Source organism: Myodes glareolus, chromosome 4 (assembly GCF_982192425.1).
Source record: "Myodes glareolus chromosome 4, mMyoGla1.1, whole genome shotgun sequence".
NCBI lineage: Eukaryota > Metazoa > Chordata > Mammalia > Rodentia > Cricetidae > Myodes > Myodes glareolus.
This window is the reverse complement of record NC_142029.1, coordinates 19851410-19862485: the sequence shown is the minus strand read 5'-3', so window position 1 is coordinate 19862485 and position 11076 is coordinate 19851410. Positions and strand designations below refer to the sequence as shown.

Sequence of the window (11076 nt, the reverse complement as noted above, 5' to 3'; positions counted from 1 at the left end):
GTTCGCAAGCCCATAATGTGTGTTGGTTTAAGGGGAGAGAGCGTGGGGATCCTCAGGGGCAGAGAGAGTCTGTTCCATCATCTGCTGACAGACAGGCTGGAAATGTCTGAGGAAAGAGGTAAGAGGGGAGATGGCGCACCCGGCATGTGAGATCTGAGAAAGTGGGTCAAGAGAAGGAGTGCAGCAAGGTTAGTGGTTATTGTGATTTTAGAACTTGCTCTAAAGTGAACAAGTAGAAAGATATAGAAAAAAAGTGGATGTGTATATGAGTCCTCAAATGTGTGCTGTGATTGATTCCTAGAAGAGAGTTAAATCTTGAACTTGCTTTTTAAAAATTGTTAGAGGCTGGAGCTGCTGGGAACCAGCTGCTCGCTGTTGAAATGGGCAAGTTCATGAAACCCGGGAAAGTGGTGCTCGTCCTGGCTGGACGCTACTCTGGACGCAAAGCCGTCATCGTGAAGAACATTGATGATGGCACCTCAGACCGCCCTTACAGCCATGCCCTGGTGGCCAGAATTGACCGCTATCCCCGAAAAGTGACAGCTGCCATGGGCAAGAAGAAAGTCGCCAAGAGATCCAAGATCAAGTCCTTTGTGAAGGTTTATAACTACAACCACCTGATGCCCACAAGGTACTCTGTGGACATCCCCCTGGACAAAACTGTTGTCAACAAGGATGTCTTTAGGGACCCAGCCCTGAAACGCAAGGCAAGGCAGGAAGCCAAGGTCAAATTTGAGAAACGATACAAGATGGGGAAGAATAAATGGTTTTTCCAGAAGCTTCGCTTTTAGGTATATTTTTGTTTACATCATTAAGTTTTAAAAAAAACTGTTAGGGGCTGGAGAGATGGCTCAGCACGTAAGAGAATGGGTTGCTCGTGCAGAAGACCCAAGTTCAGCTCCCAGAACCCATATCTGCGAGGTGGCTCGCAGCTAATTGTAACTCTAGCTTCAGGAGATGCAATGCCGTCTTCTGACCTCTGCATGCACCTGCATGCTCATGCACAAACCCACACACATATACACATAATTAAGAGTAAAAATAAAATCTAAATAAATAAATCAATTGTTGGAGCATAGCATGTATGTGGTAAGGCACGCAAGTGTATGCCTCGCCAAATTCTTACACTAGTCACACTTACCCACTCCTTAGATGAAGTGCCAGGACAGTCCTAGCTCCCCATAAAGTTCCCTGAGATCTTCTCTGCCCCAGGAGCAGCCTCTGTTTGTACTTTACTCCTTCTGGTTAGTTTGGTCAGCTTGGCTTGGACTGTTGAGGTAATCTAATCCTTCATACCGGGCCTCTTCATTTGACTTTGTATCTCTAAGACTTGTCCATAGTATGATAGTGATACGCTATCACAGCAACCAACTTTTAATAAATCGTCTCATGGCTGGGAACTCTTGTTACTGACCACAAATCTATTTCCCCAATCTTTCATCAGAAAAACCTAATTTCAGTGGATGATCCAATGTTCAGTTAAAAAACTGCATTTCCCATACTCACCTGCCTCCAAGCATGGGCAACGACAAGTCAGAGCAAGTCACTCAGTAGGACACCTGGGAAATCTTTATCAGGGCTTATTTGCCCAGGAGATATAATTTGATCTAATGCCAGGTATGGGGTATGTTTGGAAGTGTGGCAGCCATTGAAAGCCTTGAGACTGTGGCCATGTGATAAACATGGAGAAGCAGAGACCCAACAGAGCCCAGGTCCATAATGTCATCCTGGAGCCTATGTGTAAGCACCTGGCTGTCTCTCTCCTACCTCCATCTCTGCATTGAAGATCACTGTGCTTAGAGCCCCAATAAGACATGAACAAGAAGTATATGTCAAGGCACCATGCATGTTATGGGTTAAGTAAAATGCTGCAGGTCCCCAAGTGGTGGCAGTGAGCAGCAAACCATGAGACCATGTCAAGTTCTCCAAGCAGCAGCAGGCAGCAAACAGCGGGTCCCAAGACCACGGCAGGTCATGAAGGCAGCTGGGTCCCAGGCAGGGAGCCCCTGAGTGGCCTGCAGGCCATGAGGGCCAGTGGGTCCTAGGCACGGAGCTGCATGGTGGATGAGAGACCAAGATGGATAGGCTTGCCATGCAGAGGAGGTGGGTATTTATTTAGTGGGTTATGGGGGGTAAGGGAAAGGGGGAGAAGGGGAAATAGGGGAAGAACAGAGTGGGGGTGGCGGAGAGGAGCCACAGCAGCAGCTACCTCTTTGGGAGAGAGACTGAAAGGAAAGGGCTGGGCTGCAGGCAGGAAGATCTGCCTACCTCTGCAGTGGGCGGGCTTGTCTCTTAAAGGGACAGGACAGACCATTACAATACAGACAGACGGAGTTCTGGGTATCCAGGAGGGAGGAACTGAGAAGGACCAGGGATGGTTCTGAAAGATTGGGGCAGCTATAAGAAATGGAGAAAAGGGTGAAACACTATTAGTATAAGTATTAGGAGAAAAGTATACTAATTAGATTAGGTTCCACTAGGCCAATTTAACAAGGGTTAAGGGGACACTCTGCTAAAAAGTTGTCAAGTCACTAGAATACTAAGGTCTTCTCACCTTGCTTCTCTGCTATAATTAGCATATTGCCTCATAGTCTAATGTTACTGCTTGTGCTACACAAGCCACTACATCAGTACTCATGCAATAGGAAGAATGAAAACAAACAGAATGGGACAAAAGGTTTATGCCAGGTTCTTTTGGTGTTTTATTGGCCAGATTCCAGCTAGACAGCCAGTTCTGGCTTTAGGGAAAATTCAGCGTCGTCACGATTCTGAAATTAACTAGATGTCAGAGTTCTATCATGAGGGATGAAAGACAGAGTGAACATCGCCGTAAGGTACACAATGTCTCGGCCCAGGGAGTGTGATGCATTGCAGACGTGGCCACTATTCATTGCAGGTCCTCCCATCTCCAGGTAGACTGGAACCCACCTCTGAAGAGAGCTGGGCTATGAGTCGTCCCAACTCCAGCATTTGTGGGCATGGCAAAGGGCCTGGGACCAAGGGGACTTTCAGTCTCCACTCCTGTTCTCTTCCTAAACGGTGATGCTAGCCTGAGCCAATGGATGGAGGGAGGAGGACCAGGAGGAGAACCCCAAGACTCTCCAGCCAACAGCTACATGGCCAAGGACCATCCAGGCCCAGCTAGCCTCCTGCCAATTCACCAGTCAGCTGCAGAAGTGGAGGCACTTTTCCGTTCTGATGTCACTTCCTCAAGATGCCGCTTCCCTGCTGAGCCATTAACAGGGGGCATAGCTGGGGATGGCAGGTGAGAACTCGGGGGCTGTCTGGGACTGGATGGGGAGGACTGGGGGGGGATACCAAGATTGTCCTTGAGCATTCTCTCACTGCCCTCTCTAGGTGCATTAATTCCAAAATAAGAGTCTCTTCCCAGAGCAGAATCCTTCTCAGAGTATTCTAGAAGAGGGACTCAGAGTCCCAGGAATTGTGTGATCTATAGCAAACCTCTCCCGTTTTGCTTTCTGGTGGTGTGGACTTCATTGTCAAGACCTTAAGAGAGTAGGTGAGGCCAGTCAGGGCACAGGGGCACAGGAGGCCAAGATCGACTACAGAATATGGGGCCTAGACACATGCTAGCCTTGGCTGCACACATTCACTCAAGTTACAGGGAGGAGTCAAGCCCTCTTGGCCACTATTGTTATGCCCAAAGTCTGGATCCCCAAATTACACCACAAGAGGGATTCTGATCCAAAAGCAGAGTCGTTATTGCAAGTTAACTCATCCCCGCCCCCCGTACTCCCATCACTTCTGTCTGGGGCTGAGCTTCTGCACGTAGACTGGGGGGCGGGGGGTGCTGCTTTTCTAAAGTACAGCGGTTAAGTGGAAGGAATTCACTGATAGAGCTCAGGGTGAGACGTCGGGATCTGAGAAGCCATTGACCAGACTCTCTGGAATCCCTTTTTTTCTCCTGAAAACTCACCACAAGTTGGTTTGAAGCAAATGACTTTTCAACGCCTGTGCTTTCAAAGGTCTAAAGTGTCATGTGGGTTTGGGCGTGTGTGTGTGTGTGTGTGTGTGTGTGTGTGATGACGGTGGTGACCGTGGGTAGGGCAGGTGATATCCTAGGCCTGTTGGGTCTCTCCATCCTCTCCCCAGATGGGGTTCCCCTGGCTTCAGCTCAGCGCTGGCTCCTTGAGATGCCAGGTGGAATCCCAACATTTTCCCTGGCAAGAGCAGCCTGGGAGCAGGTGCTCCGTACCTTGTTCCTGGCGGGAGTGAAGGATTCTTGATTCCCCTTCCAGGAGCCTCCATCCCTCCCCTGCATACACACTGTGTCAGTCTGTCCCGAGCTGGCGAAAATAAACAGTGCCATTATCCCTCTGTTGATGGCTACGCAGCCTATTTATGCCACTTAAGACACCGGATAAATGTCTCCTTCATTCCATAATGAAAGGAATATTTCATTTTGCAGAGCCGAGGAGCCGTTTGTGGATCACAAGAAAACATTTATACTGTGTTTTGGTAATAAACTGATCTGGAAGTTGGTTCTTTTAGGCAGTGGCTTGGGTATGTGGGTAGGAAGGGGTACACGGAGCATGAAGTATGGAGAGACACAAGGCCCCCAAACACCCTTTTTGTTTACTGAGTTAACTTGCTGAAGACAATCCTATTGGGTGTCTGTCACTGTTATTCCCAGTTCACAGGTGGGGAAATCAAGGCATGGAAAGGCTTTGGAGCTTTCCCCAGTCATGGAGCCAGCATGCGACATAGTTGTTTCTGCCTCCAGAACTCACCCTCTTCAACACTGTCAGGGATTTGTTCTTAGCCTAAGAAAAGTCTAGAACATAGAATGTATCAAGAGATGAAAGGAATATGCAGTTCATCAAAACTGAGACTGCCCTCGGTCCTGGCACCCACTAGCTTTTGCTATGTAGACTGTGGGTCCCTGGGGAAAGGGTGCAAGGGCCTTGCCACAGGGTCCCTTTAGCTCCGAGGGATAACTCCTGCAGTTCTGGCCACTGCTGCTCTATTGCTGTAGCTCTGCACAGGGCTTGGCTCGCTGCTTCCTGCTTGTGTCCTATATTGGGGACTGATAGGGCAGAAGCGCAAACCTAGACCGGTCCTCCCCAGTCTTAAGCCTTCTCCGTAGTTTCTACCACAACCCTCTCCTTTCTTCCACCTTTCATTAGCCAGACCACACCCGCCCTATCCAGAAGCAAGGGCTGTTCCCAGGAAGAACCAGAAATGGCTTGGGTGAACATTTAGTGACATCGCATTTCTGCCGGAAACGGAGAAGCAGAGAAATGGTGTAAAATCACGGCAATGTGTCTTTCCTTATTAAACTCTAGGCCTGGCATCTGCTGCAGAGACCGAATAACAAGACAAACAAATCAAAACTATGTGAAAAGGGATAAAAACAACACATTTGTAGGTGTGCACATGTGCGTGCATGCATGAACAGGCACACACCAGACAGACAGACAGAGATACAGAGGCAGAGAGAGAGAGAGAGAGAGAGAGAGAGAGAGAGAGAGAGAGAGATAGCAATAGTGTGAGGTTTACAGAGTTTGTCTTCCTGGCTGCTCCTGTGGCACTAGCATTGTCTGGCAGAGTGGAGAGGGGACTGCTCTCCCACCAGATGCCCTGGGCCTCCAGTCCCACCCATATCCCAACAGCTTCTCATGTTAAGCCAGTTCCTCCCCTTCTCTGTCTTTTGATAGCGATGAGGTTTCCTGAGCTGTTGTTGGTATATAGGCTTGTATATTGTGCCGGTTATTTTTTGTTTGCTTTGTTTTTGCTTTTTCCAACTGGACACAAGTTAGAGTCATTTGGAAAAGGGAACCTCAATTGAGGAAACGCCTCCTTAAGGTTGATGTGAGGCATTCTTTAAATTAATGATTGATGTGGAAGGGCTCAGCTCATGGTGGGCGCTGCCACCCCTGTGCAGGTGGTCCTGAGCGGCATAAGCGCATGCTGAGGGAACTCTGAAGGACAAGCCTATACGAAGCATCCCTTCATAGTTCCCGCCTTGACTTCGTGAATGAAGTTATGGCGACATTAAGTCAAAAAAAAAAAAAAACCCTTTCCTCCCCAAGTTGCTTTGAGTCAGTGTTTTATCAGAGCAATAGAAAGCAAACTAGAACATGGCTCCATGGAGTGCAAAAGGACAGTGTGTGTGTGTGTGTGTGTGTGTGTGTGTGTGTGTGTGTGTGAGAGAGAGAGAGAGAGAGAGAGAGAGAGAGAGAGAGAGAGAGAGTTGTGTGTGCCAGTATGTAAAGCAGAGGTCAGGGAGTCTTCCTCATCCTCCATCTTATGTTTCGAGACAGAGTCTCTCTGAACCTGAAGCTCATTATTCAGCTAGAATGGCGGGACAACAAGTCCCAGGGATCCTCCTGTCTCCACCCCTCCAGCACTGGGGTTCCAGACACATGTCACCCTAACCAGCTTTTTATACGGGTGCTAGGAATCTGAACTCAGGCCCCCAGGCTTGCACAACAGGTACTTTACCAAGCGAGCCATCGCCCCAGGAGGGACAATCCTTTGGTGTCATGGTCGAGCCAGAGGATTGGGCAGCTAGGACTCAGTTTCCTTCCACTGCTATAGCCGATTACCGCTGACCTCGTGACTCCCAGCAACAGACCTCTCCTGCTCAGCTCCGGAGACCAGGAGCTTGAAGTGAGTCTTGGCTAAAGTCACGGTGTAACCAGACCGCTTCCTTCTGCAGGATCCCAGGAAAGTCCCTCCTTTGCCTCTTTTAGCTTCCAAGGCTGTCGGCATCCTTGGTTCAGGGCTGCACCCTGGTCCTCAGCGGTTGCTGCTTTTGTCCACAGAACCACTGCTTTCTCTCCAGCAGTCAAGTCTCCCCCCTTCACTCTGTAAGGTAACAGTCACTAGTTTGCGTGAACTAGGCTGTGAGTTACTCCTGGGATTCTTTGTCATCCAGTGTCAGGGAAGACTGGAGCATGTTGAGGAAGTTGGATGCCTTTGTGGAGGGAGGTGGTGGTGAGGAACCCCAGCACACCTTATCTAAGAGAACATCACTCTCCACATCTCTTAGTGGAGACAGCAGAGAAAGCAAAGGCCTTGATTGGAGGGACAGAGAGATACGAGTTTGCCTTCCTACTCGGCATCCGCCCACCTGCCCACCCACACACACCCTCCACCCACCACCCCTCATTCCCCCACTCGTATAAATAATTGCTAAATGCTAGTTCAACCTAGAAGAGATGGGGAAGTGTTCAGGGACAGGAAAAACCCACCCCCACCTGAATTTTCTGTTTGATTTGGATTTGATTCTTTTGTTTGTTTATTTTGACTAGTTACTTTGAAGTAGGGTCTCATAGAACCTGGGCTGCCTTGAGTTCATTATGTAGCCAAGGATGACCTTGAGCTCCGGATCTTCCTGCCTCCGCCCACCACCTGGGCACAGACTACAGGCGTACACTACCATTGTCCACTTTACAAGGGTGTGTAAGGAACCCAGGGCCTTACACACGCTAGTCAGGCACTCCACCCACCGAGCCCCAGCCCCTGGCCCCTTCCACTCATCTCGAAGTTCTCCCGGTGGAAGACAGTTGTTCTTGGAGGAGGGTCAAGGTGTAAACGAATGATGTGGTCCTGAAAGAACAGGGAAGGAAGCAGAGGGACTCTACCTCTGAGTAAGGGAGACCGGCCATGGCTCCCCAGTTAAGGGTGGGGAACTAGGCGTAGGACCCTCCCTCCTCTGCCGCTTCTCCACACCACCCCTTACCTGCCAGAGATGGCACTGGAGGCTCTGGGGTAGAGACTCAGAAAGACAAATGACCTTGGTCCACCACATAATCTTATGGCTAGCTCCTGAAACCCTGAGAAACAGAAATTCAAACAATAGAATTGGTTGAAGCTACAATATTTTATCAACCTCGAAACATGTCTCCTTGCTGTTTGACACCTTGTGAGTCAATAAATTCTATAACTAATAATGTGCCACAACATAACCAACAGGACCTTTTCTCATGCAACATAAAACAATGGTGTGACATCAATTAGACAATATGGAGGGGATGTGGCCAGGACGCTTTTATAAGTAAGTACTTCCGTTCTCCAGTGAGAAATACCAATGTGGAATTGAAGTTTCTGGGTTCAGAGTAACACAGGGGAGCTAAATGCCCTAGTTGCCACTTAGGAAAGAGGTGTCCAGCATAACAAATTCCAGTTTAAAGATTAAAAAGCTAAATAATGGTACCACATGGTGTTCTCATAGTCCACACCCAAAAAGCTGCCAAGCTAGCTGCTCAGTCTGGGCTTAACGAGGGATAATGCTCCACTCCACTTCTCGTCCATTGTGATTCTCTTCCTCCCATTCCCCTCCCCAAGTACTGTCCCGGCCGTTTATAAGGGGACATGCCAGGGAAATATAACTTCTAAAACACTCACAAGCTCCCCAGCCCCCCAGGCACCTCCTTCCTGAATCCTGGACCTTCTCTGAAAGGCAGGAATGATGTGCATGTTGCCAGGCAGGAACATCTTAGGGATGCCAGGTCTGGAAGGTGTCCAGCATTTCATAAATACGCCCCAAAACAGCCCTGAACTCACTTTGAAGGGGGCATCACTCACTTCTCTGCTTATCTGACTCAAGGCTGAAGGTAGGTTTGGACACTTCCTCTGTCATCTAGGGTTGAGCAAGCATTGAGCGTGTTTTTATATCATTAGGGAATAAGGAATGGTGATGGTGTATGGATGGACAGATGGCATATGGAGAGATATATGGGAGATACATAGATGCATGAGGTGCATGGATGCATGAATAGGTAAATGCATGTGTAAAAATAGATGAGTGAGGCGTAATGGTAAACAGCTTTAATCCAAACACTCAGGAGGCAGAGGCAGGTGGATCTCTGTGAGTTTGAGGCTAGCCTGGTCTACAGAGCAACTTCCAGGACCACCAGGGCCACTTAGACAGACCCTGCCTCAAAACCAAACAAATCAAAACAACAATAATCCAATAAATACACGGATGGCTGCATTCATGCATGAATAGATGGATGGGTTTATCAATGCATGCATAAATGCATGAATGGATGTGCAGAGGGGTGCATCCATAAATTCCTGGATGGGGGAATGGATGAACAAATGGCTTGTATAGATACACGGATGAATGGTTAGAATTATTTAGAAGTCCTTTGCTCTTTAGTTTTCAAAACAGGGATCCCCTGTGACAGCAAAGAGGTTGAAGTCGCTGAGGCAGGGCTAGAATTAGAAAGCCGTGTCCAGTTTATCCAGTACCACAAATGAGTAAAAATGACAAAGTTCCCTCAAAGTCTAGAAATTCAGATGGGTGTCTGCTCCTGGCCAAACATGCATGATATATTCTTCTTAATAAAGCCAGGCTCATGTCCTCAAATTATCCAAGGAATACATTTGCCCACCCACAGCGGTGGGGGAAGCGATTACTTATTAATAAGGCAATAGCTAAATCTAATTATACCTCCATCAGAGGCAGCTGGTAATAAAACCCGGCTGGTCTTCCAGAGCTTGGTGACCTTGCTGACCTCAAATCAAAGTTTAAACCATCCTTCAGCTTCCCATACACCCCCAGCACACCTCCCAATTACGAGCACCCTGGTGCCTCTGTCTGCCAGGGGTCAGAGGTCGCTGCATGCACTAGATGGCTGGGAGCTGGGATGGGACTTTAGAAATCTCATTATCCTGTTAACCATACATTTATCTGACAAGATAAAAGAGACTAGGTGACCAAGCTATCATTAAAGATTAATAGAAAGTATAAAAAATTCAGCTGCAACGAGCGTCGCTGTTTAGGGCTTGTGATCGGCCTGACAGGGTTATTAATCAGGGAGCCAAAAAGATTTAGGTCTTTGCTCGTGATAGTTTCTATTTTTATTTTCAGGGTTGTTTTTTTCCCCCTTCCTTCCTCTGTCTTAAGTCATTACCTTGTCTCCTACCACCCAAAACTGGAGGTCAGAGGAAGCTGCTGTTAATTGGTTCTTCTGGCTTTTTTTTTTTAATCATAACCCACTGGGCCAATTATAAATTTGCTAGGACTCAGAAGGATGCTGGTGAATTGGGACAGGGATTCAAGCTGCTTCCCGGAGCTACGCCCCCTCCTCCAGTGCCAGGCCTGTTTGTTGGCAGGGAAAATCGATATGTTTTTAATTTAATTCAGTCCTGGAAGGCACACCCAAGCCCCAAGATGCTTTCTCCTCATTCGCGATTCTATTTCAATTTTACATGAAAAGATTTTCCAGCCCACGCCTACTGAGGCATCAGAGGGCAGGATCGTCATCACCATCTTTTTTTAAGGCAGAGGGAATCTTTTTTATTCTTTCTGATACTATCTCTTAGCGCCCACCCACCCCTGCCGCCCTGAATCTTCGCATCCTACTTCTTTTTGATCATAAATCAATGTCTTTTTCCTGGGTTGCCCTGAAAGACGCCAGTCCAGATAAAAACTGAACTGATTCCCCCCCACACACACACACCACCCCAGGCCCAAGGCAAAGAGAAGTAGGGGAGGATGGGGCTGAGGGGTGGGAGAGAAGGTGCCCAGAACCCCAAAGCTTTCGTGGACTCCCACAAGGCTCGGAGTCTGTGCTGGAAGCCCTGTGGGTCTCAGCCGTGCAGGGTGCTGGGACCAGGTGTTCCAGGACTGAGCTCTGGGATGTCCATCCAGCTTTCCAGAATTCTCCACTGCTGCCTGGTGACATCAGGAGAGTTGTTTGGCCTGGCAGAACTGCAGCTTGGCTGGAAAATGGGGACCCCCCTCCTCCCTCACGGAACAGACCGTTAGAAGATCAAATGGAATCCCTGAGAGCAGTCTCATCTGTTGTAATCACTTCCTGATGTGTTTCCACTTCCTCCCTAAGCCATTAAAGCTAATCTGATAGATCAATTAAGGGTAAAATGTGATTGGCTGAACTCTGGCAGCTAGCCAGAGTTCAAGGACAGCATTTTATTTCTCCATAAGCATTGTGCCCATCTCCCACGAACATGACCTCCCCACAAAGCAGGCGTGCACACGTGTGCCTAGCGGCAGTGTGAACAGTCCAAGGGCTTTACCACCTCATAGGAGGACCTGTTCATGCCTCCAGGAGCACAGCTTATCACCTCCCCCGGGAAATG

The 11076-nt window shown here is 48.4% G+C and overlaps 1 pseudogene; it reads left to right on the top strand.

Annotated features, from left to right (window-relative positions):
• The first annotated feature begins 365 nt into the window (after positions 1-365).
• On the top strand, positions 366-806 carry LOC148122203 (large ribosomal subunit protein eL27 pseudogene; annotated as a pseudogene).
• Positions 807-11076: the final 10270 nt, after the last annotated feature.